This window comes from Denticeps clupeoides, unplaced genomic scaffold, assembly GCF_900700375.1.
Source record: "Denticeps clupeoides unplaced genomic scaffold, fDenClu1.1, whole genome shotgun sequence".
NCBI lineage: Eukaryota > Metazoa > Chordata > Actinopteri > Clupeiformes > Denticipitidae > Denticeps > Denticeps clupeoides.
Window position 1 is genome coordinate 827639 of NW_021630015.1, and position 22478 is coordinate 850116.

The 22478-nt window shown below is 49.7% G+C and overlaps 1 pseudogene; it reads left to right on the top strand.

Moving 5' to 3' along the window:
- The first annotated feature begins 1061 nt into the window (after nucleotides 1–1061).
- LOC114780406 (ras GTPase-activating protein 4-like) lies at nucleotides 1062–16005 on the top strand (annotated as a pseudogene).
- Nucleotides 16006–22478: the final 6473 nt, after the last annotated feature.

Consider the following 22478-nt stretch of genomic DNA (forward strand, 5'->3'; position numbering starts at 1 on the left):
GGTTGTTGTTTCCAGTGAAGGATCCTGCCGCCATTGACGACAGTCTGGCTGGAAGATCTGCGGCGATGATCGTCATCACTGCCGTCCTGAGTGTTGCTCTGGGCCTGCTGCTCCTCCTGCTGATGGCCATGCTCATCCTGGCTTTGTGAGTCTTTACCGTCCGTATCGTTCCTCCCAGCTGGAACCGGACGTTGCCTGATCCCTCACAGCCACTCCGTACATTCCCAAGAAAAGCTGTTCTGATCGTCTGGGCCTGTAGCTCCAGCTGATGTTCTGGGGTCCTTTCCTCTGGTTTCAGTTGCTGGCCGACAGGAAGCCAGTTCCTGTTTGTCGGATCCCTGCGAGTCCCACAGTACAGCACCCACAACCTGAAGAACCCGGAGGTCCATGTTAACCCATCATACGAGCAGGAGGGGAAGAATTAATCAGCAGGCGTCCCGCAGCACCAGCCGAGTGATGGAATCTCTGTAACACGCAGATTTATTCTTGTTTTTAACTGTTATGATTGGAATACTCTTGGTCTGTTTTTGTAAAAGAAATTGGTTTAGTTTTCCCAGTAAAATTTTGAAACATGTCTGAATTGTGGCTACAATAATTATTAAAACATATATGTGGTTTATTTGCGTTTTTATGTATCATTTGAAAATAGTAGTCATAGTAGTGAACTGTAATTCATTAAATGAAATTGTTGTAAAACGGGGGTTATCTTTTTTTATAATCTGGTCTATGTCCTTCATGAAGCAGCCATCTTTCTCGCTGAATTAATAAAAATCAACTTTTATTACATTTTCGCATGTCACAAATAAACAGACAATTGTTTGTTGACTGCATTTCCCATAAATCTACACCAACTTTGACGTCACGGCTCGCCTGGCCAATCACACGGCGCGCTGAGCGCCGCGGCCCCGCCCCCGCCACGCCCACTGTCACGCCCCCGCCCCGCAGGCGGCAGCCGGAGCGGCGAGCTGCAGGGCTGAGTCGGTCCAGGGCAGCCGGGGGGTGATGGAGAAGGTAGCGGCGCGTCTGGTCCGCTGACGGGGACGCTGCTGCCGGGCGGCGCGATGACCAAACGGAGCACTTTATTCATCCGCATCGTGGAAGGAAAAGAACCTGCCGATTAAAGACATGTGAGTCGCGTTTCTGGCTTGAATTTTGGTTTATGCTGCGATGATGAAGATGGACGAGGTGGGTCGGGGTGGGCTGCTCATTCATCATCTCACCGTTTCAGTTGTTCTGTAAGAAATATCGACCCTTAACATCTTGGAGTTGTAGGATTTCAAAAATATATATTATTTATGGTTTCTTTGGAGTCCCAGTTCCTGTTTTATTTCTCCATCTTTAGAGGAACTAAGTTCCTGATCGTTAAAAGTTGTGCAGTACAAAGTAAAACGATCCTTTTTTATTAATGTGACACTCAACCCGGTTCCTTCAGCAGAAACCCACCGGGTCCACAGCCAAGCAGCCGCTGTCACCATCACCAAAGCTTCAGGGCCGTCCCCAGAACATATTCTCTCATACAGCAGGCCCCATGTTCCGGTTCCTTCCGGGGCGGAACGTCTTCTCTTCTTCAGTTCCTCTTTCCGGGGCGGAACGTGTTCTCTCTCCCAGCAGGCCCACATTCCGGTTCCGGTTCCTTCCGTGGCGGCACGTCTTCTCTCTCCCAGCAGGCCCCATGTTCCGGTTCCTTCCGGGGCGGAACGTCTTCTCTCTCCCAGCAGGCCCACATTCCGGTTCCGGTTCCTTCCGTGGCGGCACGTCTTCTCTCTCCCAGCAGGCCCCATGTTCCGGTTCCTTCCGGGGCGGAACGTCTTCTCCAGTTCCTTTCCGGGGCCGAACGTGTTCTCTCTCCCAGCAGGCCCACATTCCGGTTCCGGTTCCTTCCGTGGCAGAACGCCTTCTCTCTCCCAGCAGGCCCACATTCCGGTTCAATATTATTAACAGTGGTAACAGTAGAGGGTGGTAGTAACCTAGTGGGTAACACACTCGCCTATGAACCAGAAGACCCAGGTTCAAACCCCACTTACTACCATCGTGTCCCTGAGCAGGACACTTAACCCTGAGTGTCTCCATGGGGAGACTGTCGCTCTGGATAAGGGCGGCTGGTAAACGCTGTAAAAGTAAACGACAGTAAGATTGTATGTAGTTAGAAGAGAAGAGGGAGGAAACCCCAAAGTTCCTTTGTCTCTGCCGTGGTTCTGCAGGTGGCGCCGAGACAAGGACGTGGTTCAACTGCCACTTCGGCGAGACCCTCACCTGCTGTTCTCATGATGAGGTTCGGTCGTGTTAACGTGACTCTCCGTGTCTGGTCATGAAAGGACGTCTGTCTGAAAGGACGCCTGGCTGCCCTTTGCCGGGGACCTTTGTCTCTCCGGAGGGCCCGGCCCGGGGTCTGTGGCATATGGGATGAAAGGGCGGCCGCGGTCTTTCATGTCTGAGCAGGACTGGGAGCGACGGTGGTAGAACCGGGCGCCGCCTCACCCTCCTCCCCTGTTCTGTGTTGCAGAAGCGGCAGCAGTGACCCCTACTGCATCGTCCGGATCGACAACGAGGCCATCATCAGGTACCGGGCCACGCCCCGCTCTCCTTTACCAGTCATGAACACTCCCCGCGTCATAACCTAGCCACAAAGTCCAGGTTCACTGCCAGCAGTACCAGTGTCTCCAGGGGGACTGTCCCTGTCACTGTGATTGTACGGCGCTGTGGAAAAGTGCTGTGGGTGGTAGTAGCCTCTCGCCTATAACCAGAAGACCCAGGTTCACACCCCACTGACTACCATTGTGTCCCTGAGCACGACACTTAACCCTGAATGTCTCCAGGGGGGGGACTGTCCCTGTCACTACTGACTGTAAGTCTCTCTGGAGAAGGGCGTCTGGAAAATGCTGGAAATGTGTACATTTATTATTAGTCATTACTCAGGAAACAGAAAAATCTGTGGTTTGTAATTCAGCAGAGTTCCACGTTCGGTAGAAACTGAGTGGAGGAGACCTGGCAGTGCTTCTTTACAGAATTGTGTGTGTGTGTGTGTGTGTTTACACAGCGTTAACGTTTGACTTCCTTGTTCTCACCACCAGTTTGTGTGAATAAGGTTAAATAAACCTACAGAACCTAAAATATCTCACAGTTAATCAGTAATTCTGGGTCCAGTGTTCTGCATGTAGCTGTACTGTGTGTGTGTGTCTTTGTTTTTATTGTATATTTGGTGCCGGGGCATATAGTGTGTGTGTGTGTGTGTGTGTGTGTGTGTATGTATAGTAGAGGTGTAAACTGGTCTTACAATTTGATTCGATCACGATTATCAATGTCTCGATATCGATGCACCGCAATGCGTCCGATACATTTTCTACATGGTCACATGATGTTTCCAAATACAAGAGTTAAGACCAGTCCTATAGTGGTAACCAGGAGCCTTTGGATCCAAACCTTGTATCTTTCTCTTAATCTTCCATTTTCACCTTCTCACTTTTACTGCCATTATGTGTTTGAAACCCATCTCAGTAACTTAGGAGAACATATTCATGCAGCAGAATACAGCTACACCTGCTGCTCTCTCTTCTGCCCATAGTTTCTCCCTCACTCCTAGGAAAGATGGGTGGTACTGGCCTCTTACTATCTCAGAATGTGTCCTTCACACCACAGGCTCTCTTCCTTTGAGTTCCATGCAGTCCTCTGTTTCTTCTCCGGTGAACATCCTTCTCATCATATCCTTCGTCATATCTCGCCCCCCGGGGTCACTTGGAACCTTAATTGATGAACTGAACCTTCTGCTCAGCAATCTCCCCACGGACAACCCCTTTAAATCTCAGAGGTGACTTCAACCTTCCACTTGGCAAACTCCAATCATCTTGCCTTCTTCCCCTTCTCCACTCTTTTTCCTTGGCCAATAGCAGCAGCTCTTCCACACACAAAACACCTGGACCTGGTCTTCGTCCCTCTTCACATCTCTGAACACCACTTTATGTCCTCAACCCTCACTCTACCGATTGGATCCAAGACTGTGCACCGTTCTTCTCCTTAGCCACAGCCACTAACACTCTCCTCACCTCACTATCCCATTATATGGATCATCTCTGTCTGATCACAACCCTCAATGACTCAACATCTTCTCATCTTTATTGAACCCTCCAACTCCCTATGCTCCATCTTCCATAACCGCTGAAGATTTTACCAACTTCCTCAAAGGGAAGATGGAGCAAATCTGCCAGACATTCTCCACAACGCCTACTGTACCCTCTGAAGACTCGCCGACTGCAATTTTCAAAACTCACATCAGGTGACATCATCTATATCCTATCTACAGGCAATCCAACCACCTGTCCACTTCGATCCACAATACTCCCAACAATATCTCCTGACCATATCCCCTTAAATTACATCTGGTCCTGTGCCATCTGTCTTCCAATCCTCAAGAAACTCACTGCTGATCCTGCAGACATCAACAACTACTGACCAGTGTCTCTTCTCTTATTTATTTCTAAAGTCCTTGAGCGCCGTGTCTACAATCATCTATCATTTCATCTGTCTCAGAACAACTTCCTAGACCCCAACTAGTCTGGCTTCAGAGCAGGTCATTCTCCAGAGACTCTGAACAGCAGAACTCGAATCTGTTTTTATTCTTCTCGACTTCTCTGCAGCATTTGATAGTTAACCACAGGACTCTGGAATTCGGGGCTCAGCATTGAAATGGTTTGCGTCCTACCTTGATGAGCAAGGTGACCCCAACTATGAATACATCTATTTTATTCACTCTGTTGTAGATTCTGTACACAAAGTTCGACAACAAGAAAATTACAATTTAATCTAAATATTCTTGAATTGTTGGGGGGTATTCATAGTTGGGGGTCCTAGTGAACCAGAACTGATCACTTCATCCATGGTGACATGGAAGCACGTTGTAAGTCGCTCTGGATACGGCCGTCCGGTAAATGGGCGTAAATGTAAATTGTCTGTATAGTGGGTGTGCGTGTGTGTAGTATGTATATTATGCGTATAGTATATAGGGTGTGGTGGTAGTAGCCTAGTGTGTAACACACTCGCCTAAGAACCAGAAGACCCAGGTTTCAAACCCCACTTACTACCATCGTGTCCCTGAGCAGGACACTTAACCCTGAGTGTCTCCAGGTGGGGACTGTCCCTGTAACTACTGACTGTAAGTCGCTCTGGATAAGGGCGTCTGGTAAATGATGTAAATGTGTGTGTGTGTGTAGTGTGTGTATTGTGTGTATAGTGTGTGTGTGTGTAGTATGTATGTATGTGTGTGTGTAGCACCGGTTTACTCCTGTGAGTCTGTTGTGTCCAGAACAGCGACGATCTGGAAGACTCTGTCTCCGTTCTGGGGTGAAGAGTACAACGTCCACCTCCCACCGTCCTTCCACACCGTCTCCTTCCACGTGCTGGATGAAAGACTCTCTCAGGTGACCACACCCACCTGTCAATCAATCCTTTTACGTCATAAAAGAACCCGGCTGAGGTTCATCAAATGAACCAAAGAACACAGGTTCACAGATGAAATACAATCAATTACAATTATCATAATATTATCAAGATGCTGTTATGATGTTATTAATATAGTCATGGTTGAAATCTGCCGTTTTTTATTCCCAGTCGAGACGATTGTGATCGGGAAGGTGTCCGTCAGTAAGGACTCGCTCACCGCTAAACCACAAGGTGAGAAGGTGCTGACACGTCGCCTGCTGATGTGACGTGGGCGTCGCCGCGGGGACAGCCTGGGGGGGTGGAGTCACCCGCCGGGAGCCAGCGTGGGGCCGTGGCGACCGAAATAAAATGTTCTGACCCACCACAAGTCACCACGAGCCCTGACCTGAGAGGGACTGTTTTCCAGCTGTGCAGTGTGTGTGTGTGTGTGTGTGTGTGTGTTGTGTTAGCTATTTTTAGAAGGTTCCGTGGTGGAAAGTTCTGCTGGACAGGTTGTGTATTCAGCCCCACGGTAGCAGAGCAATAAAACACCGCGGGTCTTTCCTGCAATACTGATGAAGGGGAAAGTGCAGCGGACGTGTGTGTGCGTGCGTGTGTGTGTTGCGTGTGCGTGTGTGTGTGTGTGTGTGTGTGTGTGTGTGTGTGTGTGTTGTGTTGTGTGTGGTGTGTGCATGTGTGTTGTGTGTGTGTGCGCGTGTGTGTGTTGTTTGTGTGTGTGTTTGTGTGTGTTTGTGTGTGCGTGAGTGAGTTGTGTGACGCGTGCGTGCGTGTGTGTGCGTGCGTGTGTGTGTGTGGTGTGTGTGGGTTGTGTGTGGTGGCTGTGTGTGTGTGTCGTGTGTGTGTGCGTGTGTGTGCATGTGGGTGTGCGCAGCTGTGTGGCATGTGTGTGTGCGCGTGATGTGTGTGTGCGTGAGTGTGTGTGTGTTGTGTGTGTGTGTGTGTACGCGTGCGTGCGTGTGTGCGTGTGCGTGTGTGCTGTGTGGTGTGTGTGGTGTGTGTGCATGTGTGTGTGCGCGTGTGGTGGTGTGTGTGGTGTTTGTGTGTGTGTGTGTGCGTGCGTGTGTACGCGTGCGTGGTGTGTGTGTGTGCGTGTGTGTGTGTGTGTGCGTGTGTGTGCGTGTGTGTGTGTGTGTGTGTGCGTGGTGTGCATGTGTGTGTGCGCGTGTGTGTGTGTGCGTGTGTGCATGTGTGTGTGCGCGTGTGGTGTGCGTGCGTGGTTGTGTTGTGTGGGTGTGTGCGTGCGTGTGTACGCGTGCGTGTGCGTGTGTGTGGTGTGTATGTGGGTGTGCATGTGTGTTGTGTGTGCATGTGGTGTGTGTGCGTGCGTGTGTGTGCGTGTGCGTGTGGCGTGTGTGTGCGTGTGTGTGTGTGTGTGCGTGTGTGCGTGTGTGTGTGGTGTGGTGTGGTGTGGGTGTGGTGTGTGTGCCGCGTGTGTGTTGAGGAACTGACTGTGTGGGCGGGGTCGTTCGCTCAGGATTTATGTTCGCCGTTGCCATGTGTTTGGGTCGTAGGCCTTGACGGCTGGGTGAACCTCACCGAGATCGACCCCCAGATGATGAGGTTCAGGGCGAGATCCACCTGCACATGTCGGTGCTGGGAGACTGGGGACGTTCCGACCCCGGCTGCGCTGCCAGGTTCTGGAGGCCCGGTGAGGAGAAGACCCCTCAGTAGCTGCCGCGCTGCTTTTTATTTCCATAAATCAGTCACATGATTTCACGTCCAAACTCCACTTCTGTTTAGAGACCTTGCAAGAAAAGACCGGAACGGAGCTTCTGATCCCTTCGTCAGAGTCCAGTACAACGGCAAAACACACGAGAGTACAGTGAGTCCACACTCACACACTTTCCAGCACAGGAGAACACACTACACAGTGTGTGTGTGTGTGTGTGTGTGTCGTCAGGTGGTTGAAGAAAGTCGTGTTACCCCCGCTGGAACGAGAGCTTCGAGTTTCGAGCTGGATGATGCGGCGGCCGACTCGTCTCTGAGTGTCGAGGTCTGGGACTGGGACCTCGTCAGCAGGAAACGACTTCTTGGGAAAGGTGACGCACCAACTCGCGCTTTACAGAAACGCCCATCACGAGTCAGAGCTTCGCTCATATTTCATATAAACACGAAACTGAACTAGACTCACAGAATAGATTCAAAAAAAGAGAATCAGTGAGTCAGTGTTCACTGACAAGAATCAGTGAATCTGTTCTGACTGGTGGTGCTGGCTTCTTCTCTAGCATGTTCTGAAACGCCCATCACGAGTCAGAGCTTCGCTCATATTTCATATAAACACGAAACTGAACTAGACTCACAGAATAGATTCAAAAAAGAGAATCAGTGAGTCAGTGTTCACTGACAAGAATCAGTGAATCTGTTCTGACTGGTGGTGCTGGCTTCTTCTCTAGCATGTTCTGAAACGCCCATCACGAGTCAGAGCTTCGCTCATATTTCATATAAACACGAAACTGAACTAGACTCACAGAATAGATTCAAAAAGAGAATCAGTGAGTCAGTGTTCACTGACAAGAATCAGTGAATCTGTTCTGACTGGTGGTGCCTGGCTTCTTCTCTAGCATGTTCTGAAACGCCCATCACGAGTCAGAGCTTCGCTCATATTTCATATAAACACGAAACTGAACTAGACTCACAGAATAGATTCAAAAAAGAGAATCAGTGAGTCAGTGTTCACTGACAGAATCAGTGAATCTGTTCTGACTGGTGGTGCTGGCTTCTTCTCTAGCATGTTCTGAAACGCCCATCACGAGTCAGAGCTTCGCTCATATTTCATATAAACACGAAACTGAACTAGACTCACAGAATAGATTCAAAAAAGAGAATCAGTGAGTCAGTGTTCACTGACAAGAATCAGTGAATCTGTTCTGACTGGTGGTGCTGGCTTCTTCTCTAGCATGTTCTGAAACGCCCATCACGAGTCAGAGCTTCGCTCATATTTCATATAAACACGAAACTGAACTAGACTCACAGAATAGATTCAAAAAAGAGAATCAGTGAGTCAGTGTTCACTGACAAGAATCAGTGAATCTGTTCTGACTGGTGGTGCTGGCTTCTTCTCTAGCATGTTCTGAAACGCCCATCACGAGTCAGAGCTTCGCTCATATTTCATATAAACACGAAACTGAACTAGACTCACAGAATAGATTCAAAAAAGAGAATCAGTGAGTCAGTGTTCACTGACAAGAATCAGTGAAACTGTTCTGACTGGTGGTGCTGGCTTCTTCTCTAGCATGTTCTGAAACGCCCATCACGAGTCAGAGCTTCGCTCATATTTCATATAAACACGAAACTGAACTAGACTCACAGAATAGATTCAAAAAAGAGAATCAGTGAGTCAGTGTTCACTGACAAGAATCAGTGAATCTGTTCTGACTGGTGGTGCTGGCTTCTTCTCTAGCATGTTCTGAAACGCCCATCACGAGTCAGAGCTTCGCTCATATTTCATATAAACACGAAACTGAACTAGACTCACAGAATAGATTCAAAAAAGAGAATCAGTGAGTCAGTGTTCACTGACAAGAATCAGTGAATCTGTTCTGACTGGTGGTGCTGGCTTCTTCTCTAGCATGTTCTGAAACGCCCATCACGAGTCAGAGCTTCGCTCATATTTCATATAAACACGAAACTGAACTAGACTCACAGAATAGATTCAAAAAAGAGAATCAGTGAGTCAGTGTTCACTGACAAGAATCAGTGAATCTGTTCTGACTGGTGGGTGCTGGCTTCTTCTCTAGCATGTTCTGAAACGCCCATCACGGAGTCAGAGCTTCGCTCATATTTCATATAAACACGAAACTGAACTAGACTCACAGAATAGATTCAAAAAAGAGAATCAGTGAGTCAGTGTTCACTGACAAGAATCAGTGAATCTGTTCTGACTGGTGGTGCTGGCTTCTTCTCTAGCATGTTCTGAACGCCCATCACGAGTCAGAGCTTCGCTCATATTTCATATAAACACGAAACTGAACTAGACTCACAGAATAGATTCAAAAAAGAGAATCAGTGAGTCAGTGTTCACTGACAAGAATCAGTGAATCTGTTCTGACTGGTGGTGCTGGCTTCTTCTCTAGCATGTTCTGAAACGCCCATCACGAGTCAGAGCTTCGCTCATATTTCATATAAACACGAAACTGAACTAGACTCACAGAATAGATTCAAAAAAGAGAATCAGTGAGTCAGTGTTCACTGACAAGAATCAGTGAAACTGTTCTGACTGGTGGTGCTGGCTTCTTCTCTAGCATGTTCTGAAACGCCCATCACGAGTCAGAGCTTCGCTCATATTTCATATAAACACGAAACTGAACTAGACTCACAGAATAGATTCAAAAAAGAGAATCAGTGAGTCAGTGTTCACTGACAAGAATCAGTGAATCTGTTCTGACTGGTGGTGCTGGCTTCTTCTCTAGCATGTTCTGAAACGCCCATCACGAGTCAGAGCTTCGCTCATATTTCATATAAACACGAAACTGAACTAGACTCACAGAATAGATTCAAAAAAGAGAATCAGTGAGTCAGTGTTCACTGACAAGAATCAGTGAATCTGTTCTGACTGGTGGTGCTGGCTTCTTCTCTAGCATGTTCTGAAACGCCCATCACGAGTCAGAGCTTCGCTCATATTTCATATAAACACGAAACTGAACTAGACTCACAGAATAGATTCAAAAAAGAGAATCAGTGAGTCAGTGTTCACTGACAAGAATCAGTGAATCTGTTCTGACTGGTGGTGCTGGCTTCTTCTCTAGCATGTTCTGAAACGCCCATCACGAGTCAGAGCTTCGCTCATATTTCATATAAACACGAAACTGAACTAGACTCACAGAATAGATTCAAAAAAGAGAATCAGTGAGTCAGTGTTCACTGACAAGAATCAGTGAATCTGTTCTGACTGGTGGTGCTGGCTTCTTCTCTAGCATGTTCTGAAACGCCCATCACGAGTCAGAGCTTCGCTCATATTTCATATAAACACGAAACTGAACTAGACTCACAGAATAGATTCAAAAAAGAGAATCAGTGAGTCAGTGTTCACTGACAAGAATCAGTGAATCTGTTCTGACTGGTGGTGCTGGCTTCTTCTCTAGCATGTTCTGAAACGCCCAACACGAATCAGTGCTTCGCTCATATTTCATATAAACACGAACTGAACTAGACTCACAGAATAGATTCAAAAAAGAGAATCAGTGAGTCAGTGTTCACTGACAAGAATCAGTGAATCTGTTCTGACTGGTGGTGCTGGCTTCTTCTCTAGCATGTTCTGAAACGCCCATCACGAGTCAGAGCTTCGCTCATATTTCATATAAACACGAAACTGAACTAGACTCACAGAATAGATTCAAAAAAGAGAATCAGTGAGTCAGTGTTCACTGACAAGAATCAGTGAATCTGTTCTGACTGATGGTGCTGGCTTCTTCTCTAGCATGTTCTGAAACGCCCATCACGAGTCAGAGCTTCGCTCATATTTCATATAAACACGAAACTGAACTAGACTCACAGAACAAATCAGTGAGTCGCTGTTCACTGACATTTAATATAAAGACAATTGCAAACATCTTCAGTATGTTCTGACTGGTGGTGCTGGCTTCTTCTCTAGCATGTCCTGAAACGGCCATCGTGAGTCAGAGCTTCGCTCATATTTCATATAAACACGAAACTGAACTAGACTCACAGAATAGATTCAAAAAAGAGAATCAGTGAGTCAGTGTTCACTGACAAGAATCAGTGAATCTGTTCTGACTGGTGGTGCTGGCTTCTTCTCTAGCATGTTCCGATGCAATTAGAACCCGTGTGTAAAGTTCTGTTCATTCACAGGTTCTGTTCAACATCAGCGGGCTGCAGTTGGCGCAGCAGGAGGAAGGCTGGTTCCGTCTGGGGGCCCGACAAACCCAAACACAAACCACCACGAGTGAGTAGAGCTGACCGAGCCACGATTCCATGGACCCCTCCGGAACCAGAACCCCGCCCTCTCTGGGGCGTCTGTTCTAATCCCCTCACGGAGTAAATCCTCCCTCGTCCTGCCATGCGGATCCACGTTACGGATTATCGAGAAGCGCCACGGGCCGCTGACGCAGGTTCTTATGTAAATGGTTCCATTTTGGAGACCCGAGAACTGGCAGGGCGGTGGCATCAGTGCAGATCATAAGAAAGTGTAAAATCTCATTTCAGTTTTTTAAATCATTTAAAATGAATTTTTTGTTCCAAAACGGATGGATTACAAACTGAAACCGAAACGTGATGAAAATTCCTGGGATTATGTGGCTCTAATCCCGCCGCTGTTGTGGTTCTTCTTGTTGATGTTTTGCCCCACTGACATCTTCTCCCTGATTGGATCTTTTTGTCGCCCATCTGTCGCGGCATCGGGCGCCGGGCCCGTCACAGATAAACACGTTTCCCCGGAGATAAATGCGGAACTCTGACCTCTGAACTTGAAGCTCAGCGTTTACTCCATAATAAAAGCCCCGCCCCCTCACGACCGCAGGCCCTTTTAAGCAGGAAGGGCGGAGATGAGTCAGAGCTCCATAGCTGGGTTCTCCAGAGCTGGGTTCTCCATCGCCGCGGGGCACGATGCTCATGTCTGCTCTCTGGTCTCAGGGGGGCTCTGGGGGCCCTGCGGCTGCAGCTGAGGCTCAGGGACGAGACGGTGCTGCCGCCCAGCTGCTACCAGCCGCTCACCCAGCTGCTGCGCCAGTCTGTGCTCTCCCACCTCAACGTGAGTCAGCTGACACACGTACACACTCGCGTACACACTCGCGTACACACTCGCGCACACACTGTCATTCTGACTGATCTGCAGGGTAACTGTCCAGACCTGATCCTGCTCATCGACGAGACCACCACCGCCGAGAGCCGACAGGAAGTGGCCACCAACCTGGTCAATCTGTTCCTGGGTCAGGGGCAGGTCACAGAGTTCCTGGACGTCTTGTTCAAACTGGAGCTGGACAAGACCAGTGAGTTGGAGCAGGTCACATGGCCCTGAAATCCAAATTAATCTCCCATAATTCCTCAGTTTCTAGTTGTATAGTTTTTTGATGATGTGTTTGTCTCTTCCTTTATGCATTTATGAATTTCTGTCTGGAAAATGTTCAGATTTCTGGTCCCAGCAGAATTCTGTTTTCCAGGTGAGCCAAACACCCTTTTTCGGAGCAACTCTCTGGCTTCCAAATCCATGGAGTCGTTTTTGAAGGTAAATCCGGATGAAGATGTTTGTGTGGAGTCTGTCGACTGCTGATTCCTCCACGTTTTGCTGGCAGGTGGCCGGGATGCAGTATCTGCACAAGCTCCTGGGTCCCGTCATCAACAGGATCTACGAGGAGAAGCGATACGTGGAGCTGGACCCCCAACAAGGTGGAGCTGAGGGAGGCGGGGTAGGGTTCTACTCAGACTTCAGAACCTCACCGCAGTCGCCTGGTTTATGGTCGCAGTGGCAGCTCAGTGTGTGTGTGTGTGTGTGTGTGTGTGTGTCAGGTGTACAGGTCTCCACCGGGTCCACACCGAAGCTGAGATAATCCAGCAGAGCGTCGGCCACCTCCAGTCCTACCTCTCCGAGCTGCTCCACGCCATCCAGCAGTCAGCCTCCTACTGCCCCGCCCTGCTGTGCCACGCCTTCCGGCAGCTGTACGAGCGCGTGGAGAACCGCTTCCCCGAGCCCGAGTACCGGGTGTGTGAGCAGAACCGCACATAAAGTCCTCTAACACGTGACCAGTGGGCTGAGCTCCACCGTGTTCCCCTGCAGAAGGTGAAGTTCATCGCGGTGACAAGCTTCCTGTGTCTGCGCTTCATCTCCCCGGCCATCATGTCCCCCAAACTCTTCCACCTGAGGGACAAGCACGCCGACGCCAGGACCAGCCGCACGCTCCTCCTGCTGGCCAAGGTGCTTCCTCCGAGAGAACGGAACCGTGATGTACTATCTCCACCACTCATCTTTCCTCCATTCCTCCACAGACAGTTCAGTCCATCGCCAACATGGACACGCTGGCCTGCTGCCCTAAAGAACCCTGGATTGTCCCCCTGCAGCCGGCCGTCCAGCAGGGCATCGCCCAGCTCAAAGACTTCATCAGCAGGCTGTGAGCTACACTGAAGCAGAAGGTACCTTCTAAAATATGTCCCGTTCTTATCCAGCCTGGACCGTGACCTCCGGTTCTCAGGGTTCTGCTTTGGTGTTTCAGACCTCGGCCTGCAGGCCCGCATGAGTCTCCAGTGCGGCTCGTTGGAGAAGGAGGGGTTCTTGTTCCTCCACAGGACCAAGGACAAGTGCCTGCCCATGACCCTCCCCGTTCAACAAAGTTCTTTGTCACCCTGAGCAGAAGCACGCTGTCCTACTCCAGAACTCAGAACTCCAAGGTGATGCTCCAACCAGCTGGGGTCGTTTTTGGGCGGCCTGTCTATTTTTACTTTTTGTTCAGTCTTTGTGTCAAGCTGTCATTTTAGTCACATCCAAACTCATTTTAGTCCAGTCAGGTTTAGTCCATTTTAGTCAGAATTATCTATAAATATTTTAGTCTACTTTTAGTCAATAAAAAACTGTATTTTTAATCAATTTTTTAGTAATGCAATTTTATTTAACCCAATCAATATAGTATCAAGTAGAACAGACAAAAACAACATTTCTTAATTAAAACAAGGTTATCTTATTATTATATTGTTGTTACCTTATATCTATATTGTTATATTGTTGTTACCATATATCTATAACCCCGCAACCATAAATCTATAACCCCGCCATCATATATCTATAACCCCGCCATCATATATCTATAACCCCGCAACCATAAATCTATAACCCCGCCATCATATATCTATAACCCCGCCATCATATATCTATAACCCCGCAACCATAAATCTATAACCCCGCCATCATATATCTATAACCCCGCAACCATATATCTATAACCCCGCCATCATATATCTATAACCCCGCAACCATATATCTATAACCCCGCCATCATATATCTATAACCCCGCAACCATATATCTATAACCCCGCCATCATATATCTATAACCCCGCAACCATATATCTATAACCCCGCCATCATATATCTATAACCCGCTCAGGTGCCACTGAGCAAAGCACCGTCCCCACACACTGCTCCCCGGGCGCCTGTCATGGCTGCCCACTCTTAACTCAGGGTGATGGTTAAATACAGAGGACAAATTTCACTGTGTGCACCGTGTGCTGTGCTGCTTTGTGACAATCACTTCACTTATATATCTATAATCAGTGTGTCGCTTGGGTCGTCTCTGCCTTGTAGACAAAGGTGAAGGTACCGTCCCCACACACTGCTCCCCAGGTGCCTAAATACAGAGGACACGTTTCACCATGTCACTGTGTGCTGTGCTGCAGCGTCTCAGAATGACAATTGCATTGCAATTCACTTTCACTCATTTGATGATGAAACACAATTTCAATTTGATGTCAGTAGGCCAGGGAACGTGGTCCTCACAGTCACGCTCTCCTCTCCATTCCACAGAAAAGTTCCTTCATCTCTCTGGGCAAGGTGAAGGCAGTCGAGAAGGTGGAGGAGAAGAGCTTCGGCAGCGCCAACGTCATGCAGATCATCTGGAGCGAGGAGAGCGGCCAGATGGAGACGCTTTACCTCGACTGCAAGGTCATTACATCACAGGACGTTTTAGATAAGAGCGAGTTCAGAGTTCTCTGATTGGTATCTCGTTCCACCATCTGCCACGTTCCCCGTTTCAGAGCATGAACGAGCTCAACCACTGGCTCTCCACCCTGAGGAAGGCGTGCAGCCGCAACGCCGACACGCTGAGCTGCTACCACCCCGGCGTCTACAAGGCAGACAGGTGGAGCTGCTGCCACCAGAAGGACAGAACCGGTACTGCGGCCATCGTCCCTTCACAGTCCGGCCGCTTCCTGCACCGCATCTCACCCGCACGCTCTTATTCTCGCCCAGATCCGGGGTGTGACCGCACCAACGGCGGCGTGATGTTGCAGGAGTGGTACGACCCGCCGGACCACGAACTCCAGGCCCAGTTCATATTCCGACATCTGCTCGGCGTGCAGCCGGTCATGAGGTGATGCCTCCGTTGTTTTGCATTTCGGGAATGTGCACGTGCATAATGAAACAACGTATGGTTTTTAGGGACAAATACTCCGAATTGAGGAAGCGGAGGGAAGGTGAAGAGTCTGCAGAAGGTACGTAATGAGCTGAGAGCGCCGCAGTCCAAGTTCTCACAGCAGAAAGAAATCAGACCACCTTCTTTTTCAGGCCGGGGGGAATCGGACGCCGTGGCGGAGCTTTTCACCGTCCTGCAGGAGCTGCACGCTGCTCACAGGGCCGCAGAGGAAGAGGAGCATGTCAGAAACAAGAATTTTTTTCCTGGAGGTGCAGATGTGACCTACACGCTTCTGGAGGAAAACTGGTTTTAAGGAGGGACGTTTACCCTCTGACCGTGTCTGTATTTGCTGAGATGTGGTGTTCTGTGCAGTGATGATGGTGACGATGGTAATTTATTTTTAGAACCATTCTATAGGCAGCTCGTAATTTGCCATGTCAAAATTACATTTCCCTTTAATTTTTTTATAGACCTTGTTTCTCTCTCTATATTTCTCTCTATGTTTTCATTTTAATACAACAGAATCTTGCCTTTAAACACAGTCTGTATGTAGAGGCGTGTCCATTTGTATCATGTCTGGATCATTGGTATTATCATAACCTCTGTATTTGTGACCAGTTAGTGTTCAGGAAATATCAGCTATGGGCTGATACACAATTTTTTTCATATTGTCTGAACTGTATTTTATGTCTGTACAGAGATGAGATGATCATTGTCCAATTTTAAAACCTGTACACAGTAATGATTTTATTTCTTATGATTTGCTGTATAAATAAACCGGAGCTGTTGGTCTGACCTCTGCTGATGACTTTAATGGCCGCTGGGTGGCGCTGCACAAAGTAGTCATCGGTCTTCTGAATTTATTTATTCTCTAAACTCTAAAATATTTTTTAGGTTTTGAAAAATTCTAAAATTACCATCTCGGATATATTATAAATATATATATATGCAACTGTCCCAATGGGGCAGACACCAAAATAATTAGAAATAAAAAAAAAGAAACAGGATTATGTCCACTCTAATGTTAAAATGTGTAATTACAAGCTGGATTCTTGGTTTATCGAGTGGCTCTTTGGTGTGCGCAACATTTTCTTCCGAAGTTACTTTTTAGATTTTGGGGCAGATGCCCTCAAGCTCAGCCCTCCGTCATCCTGCCAGCATCCAAAATGGCGTCACTAACTACCATTTCCGGTTCCAGGACAGATGTTGGATACATTTCCTAATTCTGATACACACAAAAACAACAAACATACAAAACATATTTAAATAAAAGCAACAAACAATGTCGAGCGATCTAGTTTCTCTCGTAAGATCTGGCAGGGCTGGACGGCCAGGAAACTCAATTTCCCAGCAGCCTCTGCGCTACGTTTAAAATTCGGGTCCGAAAACTGACGATGCTGACCATTTAAAAAAAAAAAAAAAATGTTCACGTTTACATGGTTTGCACTCTCCACCATGTGCCCTTATTTGTATATTGTGTTTTAAAAATTGTATTTATACCATTGTATTTAATGTTACTGTTTGTATTTAATGTTACTTGTAAGCACCATGGGTCTGAGAGTAATGCAATTTCAATTCTCTGCATGTCCTGTACATGTGGCAGAATTGACAATAAAGCTGACTTGACTTGACTAAAAGCAACAATGTCGCGCGATCTAGGTCCTCTCGCGAGATCTGGCGGGGCGGGGCGATCAGGAAACTCCATTTCCCAGCAGCCTCTGCGCTACGTTTAAAAATCGGGTCCGAAAACTGACGACGCTGACCACTGCGAGTACATTTCACTGTAAAATAAAGCCCGACTGCTGCCTCCTCTCCCTCCCCCACCCACGGCGGAGAAACACAAAAGCACCGAAAATGCCGAGCCCGCCCCTAAAAGCAGCCCTCCACTGCGTCTCTCATCCGCGCACACACACACACACACACACACACACACAGGTGGCGGACTGGCTGGCTGGCTGGCTGGCGAGCGCTCCTCCTGCCGGCCGCTCCGTCCGCACCCATCTTTTTCCGCATTCCCCGTGTGCGGCGCGGCGCGCAGGGAGTGGCAGCAGCTCAGCACCCGGCCGGAGCGGCGCGCTGGTGGTCCCGGCTCGGAACCGGGCGTTTGCAGGGTACGCAGGGTGGGGAGGATGATGATGATGATGAGGAGGAGGAGGAATCGGCGCTTTGTGCGTCTGAGAGAAAAGGCAGCAGCAGCAGCGCCGCAGCGGGCGGAGCTGAACAATGGAACGGACCCCGGCGCGTTATTACGCGTCGTAGCGGCGGTGCGGACGCGCTTCTTGAATGAATATTTGGTCCCGGTCGTGGTCCCATCGTACAGACGTTCGGCTTTATTCTCGGGGTGCGCGCCTCTGATTGGCCTGCAGAAATAAGAATAAAGCGCTGGGCCTGGTGGGCTGATGGTGGCTGATCCAGACCTGAGATGATGATGATGATGATGATGTGATGATGAAGTTTGGTGACATCTTTCTCTCAGACCTGTAGGGACGATGGAGAGGAGCCTGTAGTTCCTCGGCTGAAGCGTTTGAAGAGGAGACTATGAACATGCTGAAATCCAGCGGGCTGAAGATCCCCGGACGGGGACCCAAGAACTCCAGTCCTGTGGGACGTCCGGCGGCTGGGTTGTCGTCCAGCCCGTCTACACAGAAGGACAGTAAGTGTGTTTTATTCCCAGGTCATCATGCGTCCAATCGTCTTCTTCTTCTTCAGCAGCAGCAGTATGATTATTATTATTATTATTATGAATTATTATTAAGGGTCGGGTGTTCTGGTCACATTCGAACCTGATGATGAAACTGCTCCACATCTGTACACATCAGGATTAAAGCCCAACCCTCCGGGCAGGAGACTAACACCCAGGGTTCTTCAGATGTCACCTGGCCCACACGCGTCCTGCCAGTGCTGTCAGACAGCTGACATGCAGGCTGGGACAGGGAAGGGGCGGAGTTTAACAGGAAGTGAGGTCGCGGGCCCGGCGGTGTCAGTATAGTGAGCAGGATGTTTCTCAGCGAACGATGTTCCATATAAGACATCTTCAGGACTCTTTATCATTTATATTGATGTCTAAACTATGTGTTTGAGGGACACGGCGTGACGTTCCGAGGTTTTTTTAAAAAAGCCGTCAGCAGCAGAAGACGTGGAACACGGGGACCCCGACATCTTCTAAATTCTGTTATTGTACTTTTTATCTGCTGTGTGGTGTTTATGTTGCAAGATGTGTGATGTGTGTGATGGTCAGGGGGGTTGAAAACATGCTGGGGATCATTGTGCGGCTGTGCTGAATAGAGGAATTCAGGATGGCGGGGGAGTGTGTGTGTGTGTGTTGGGGGTGGGCGAGTCTCTGTTCTGACTGAGGCCTGTGTTCTTCTCTTCCTGCTGCTTCCCTCTCTTTCCCCCGGCCCACCGTCGTCATGGAGAAACGCAGGCCCTTGTGCTCTGGTGCTCCAGGCCCCGGTCGGGGGCTCGTGGCGCGCTCGGCTGGGTCGGGACGTCTCGGCGGACGCGTCCCTCACGCAGTATTCGCACAGTCCAGAACGCGTCTTCTGCGCCCCAGAACATACGGGAACAATTGGGGCACAAAAGCAGCCATTTAGTGCCCCTCCCCCCACCCGGCCGCCCCGGCACCAGCGGCATCCTCGTCTGTGCCGGGTCAGGCGGCCCGTCACGGGTTACTTACTCCGCAGGAAACGTTCTAATCGTACCTACTACTCGCTCGGCAAGGTGGCTCTGTGGAGATCTGGTTCCTGCAGGATGATGGGAACTCTACTTCCCTGTGTGTTTAGTGGGTTCCGGAATGACCCGTTCAGTCGATTTGCCAGCACCACGGTCTTCTCATCTTCTCACGTTGTGTTGGGATGGGGATGTTCAGGTCTGACCTCTGACCTTCCTTTTTTCAGACTCCCCCCACAAGCCGACAACTCCGGTCCCCAGCAGCGCCTCGGACAAGTCGGGTTCGAAGGGCTCGGAGGTGGGCGATGACGTGCTGGGGGACTTCGTGCTGGGCGAGCGCGTGTGGGTGAACGGGGTGAAGCCCGGCTGCATCTCCTACCTCGGCGAGACGCAGTTCGCGCCGGGCCAGTGGGCCGGAGTCGTGCTGCACGACCTGGTGGGTAAAAACGACGGCTCCGTCGGCGGCGTGCGCTACTTCGAGTGCCAAGCCGCTCCAGGGGATCTTCACCCGCCCCCTCAAGCTCACCCGGCAGCCCGCCGCGGACGCCGGCGACGCCCAGTCCAGCGACTCGCTCACGGCCCAGAAACCTGACCCTGCATGGGGGCGGGGCCTCGGCCCAACGCGTGGTCATGCCCCTCCGGGAGGGCGTCCTCAACAGCGCGGTGAAGACTGGGAACGAGTCGGGGTCCAACATGTCCGACAGCGGCTCGGTGAAGAAGGGCGGGGAGAAGGACCTCCGCGTCGGGGACCGCGTGCTGGTGAGTACAGATCGACGCCGTCAAACACGGATCGGGGTCACTCGGGGTCCTCTGATTGGCCGTAAGGCCACTCTCCTGCCATTTAATGCTTCACTGGATAAAAGCTCTGTGAGCAGAATGGTCAATAGTGTCCATCAGAGCAGATTACTGTCCTGCACCCATCTCCTGGTCCATGGTGTCCACCATCTACTGACCTGTTGTGGGGTTGATTGACTGGGAGGTGTTTAAAGCGTTCAGGGCTTCTCTGTGCCGGAGACACGGACCAATCAGAAGACAGAATCAGCACAGTGTTGAAACGGAACCCAGTCAAGATCTCGTGCAGCTCAGATCATGCTGCTTCTCCACAGGTTTTAAAATGGGGTGCAGGTTCTGGATCGTTTCAACATCCAGATCAAGACTGGCTGAGGTGATCATCTCATGAGCGTTGAACGTGTAGAGAAGCAGCGGGGCAGTCTGGTTCTGGACCGTTTTCTGGCGTTTCGTACTCGTGGTCCCTGCGCTCGTGCCGCACTGAACTCAGCAGTTCTGGTATGAAGATGCCGTACGTGGACCTGTTCGTGCGTGTCGAGTTACAGCCGGCGCTGCAGAGTGTGAAGGACCCCTGAATGTCGAGAACATCCTGCTGAAATGCTTCTGGTCTGCTTTTTGGGAAACGGACTTCCTTGTTGTGTCTCATTTGGCCGCAGACCAGAACGTTCACATTTATTCATTTAGCAGATGCTCCTTCCTGGTAACAAGAAGGCCAGGAACGGAGGAGCTGGGAGGCCAGGAGATGCCATTCTTACAAAAACTATAACTTCAGGTACCATAAAACCCGAGACAGCTGCACGCGGCAGGAAAAGCTGTGGATCAGTCGAGGTTCATGGACGTTCAGACGCAGGAAAAGGACCTGAAGCGCGGCTGGTCATCTGTGGTCAGAGGGGACGTGACGTCCTGTGCATTTATTCGCAGGTCCCATGTTCTCCAGAAGAGCTCTCCCGTCTTGGTCTTGGTTGAGGGGTCGCCGGCGAAGGTCGCAGCGCTTCTCGATTCCACCGACCCCCGAGTTGGGGAGCTTATGGACACGGTGTCAATGCATAATTTAGTGGCGGGGTCGCGTTGGAAAGTGAGACGTGGTGCTGCGGCACCCGGAGAGGGTCCGTCGGGGACGTTTCCCGGTGATTCTGGAGAATGTAGACCACACCGCTCACGTTGGGCGTGGCTCTCCTTCATTTTCAATAATTAGGGCCCCGACGGAATTTCATTGCCTGGACGGTTTTAAATGGTCGATAGAAGATTCCCGGGTATTGATCATATCCCCATTTAATATCTCCGCGATCAAAAATGACAAATTTGGAAAGTAGGAAAGTGTACGTGATGTCATTGCGAGACACTGCAGCACAGCACGCGGTGACACGGTGAAACGTGTCCTCGGTATTTAACCTGGCGGGGCGGGATTCGAACCGGCAACTTCTGATTACGGGGCCACTTCCTTAACCGCTGGGCCCCGACAATGTGCCAATTTTTTTCAATTCTGCACAGGATGCCGGTCGACAGTCTGGTCTCGTGACTTCTTTTCGTCATGAATGATCTTGTCTGCAGGTGGGCGGGACCAAGACCGGGGGGTGGTGCGCTACGTCGGCGAGACGGACTTTGCGAAGGGTGAGTGGTGCGGGGTGGAGCTGGACGAGCCGCTGGGGAAGAACGACGGCGCGGTGGCGGGGACAGGTAGGACCGGGGACGGGTCACTCCTGATGGTTACTGCCTGAGCTCCAGGATTAGTTCTGACGCCGCTGGGGTTTTTCCAGGTACTTCCAGTGTCCTCCCACAGTTCGGCCTGTTTGCTCCCATCCACAAGGTGATCCGCATCGGATTCCCGTCCACCAGCCCGGCCAAAGCCAAGAAAAGCAAGCGCATGGCCATGGGCGTGTCGTCCCTGGCGCACAGTCCCAGCAGCTCCTCCATCAGCTCCGTCAGCTCCGTCGCCTCGTCTGTGGGCGGCAGGCCCAGCCGCACCGGCACTGGTGAGGAAAAACCTTCTTTCGGTGTGGGAGATGTTGGCGGTTGAAGGGCGTGGTCGCTGCTGTAGCATTTTCTTGAATAAGTGAGAACTGAAGGAATGAGTGGATGAAGGAGTGAGTGAGTGAATAAGTGTATGAGTGTGTAAATGAATGAATGAATGAATTGGTGAATGAGAGCATAAATAAATGGATGAGTGAGTGAGTGAATAAGTGTATAAGTGAGTGAATGCATGAATGAGTGAGTGCATAAATAAATAGATGAGTGAGTGAATGAATGAGTGAGTGAGTGAATGAATTAGTGTATGAGTGTGTACATGTATGAGTGAGTGAGTGAATGAATTAGTGTATGAGTGTGTAAATGTATGAGTGAGTGAATGAATGAGTGTATGAGTGTGTAAATGTATGAGTGAGTGAGTGTATGAGTGTGTAAATGTATGAGTGAGTGAATGAATTAGTGTATGAGTGTGTAAATGTATGAGTGAGTGAATGAATGAGTGTATGAGTGTGTAAATGTATGAGTGAGTGAGTGAATGAATGAGTGTATG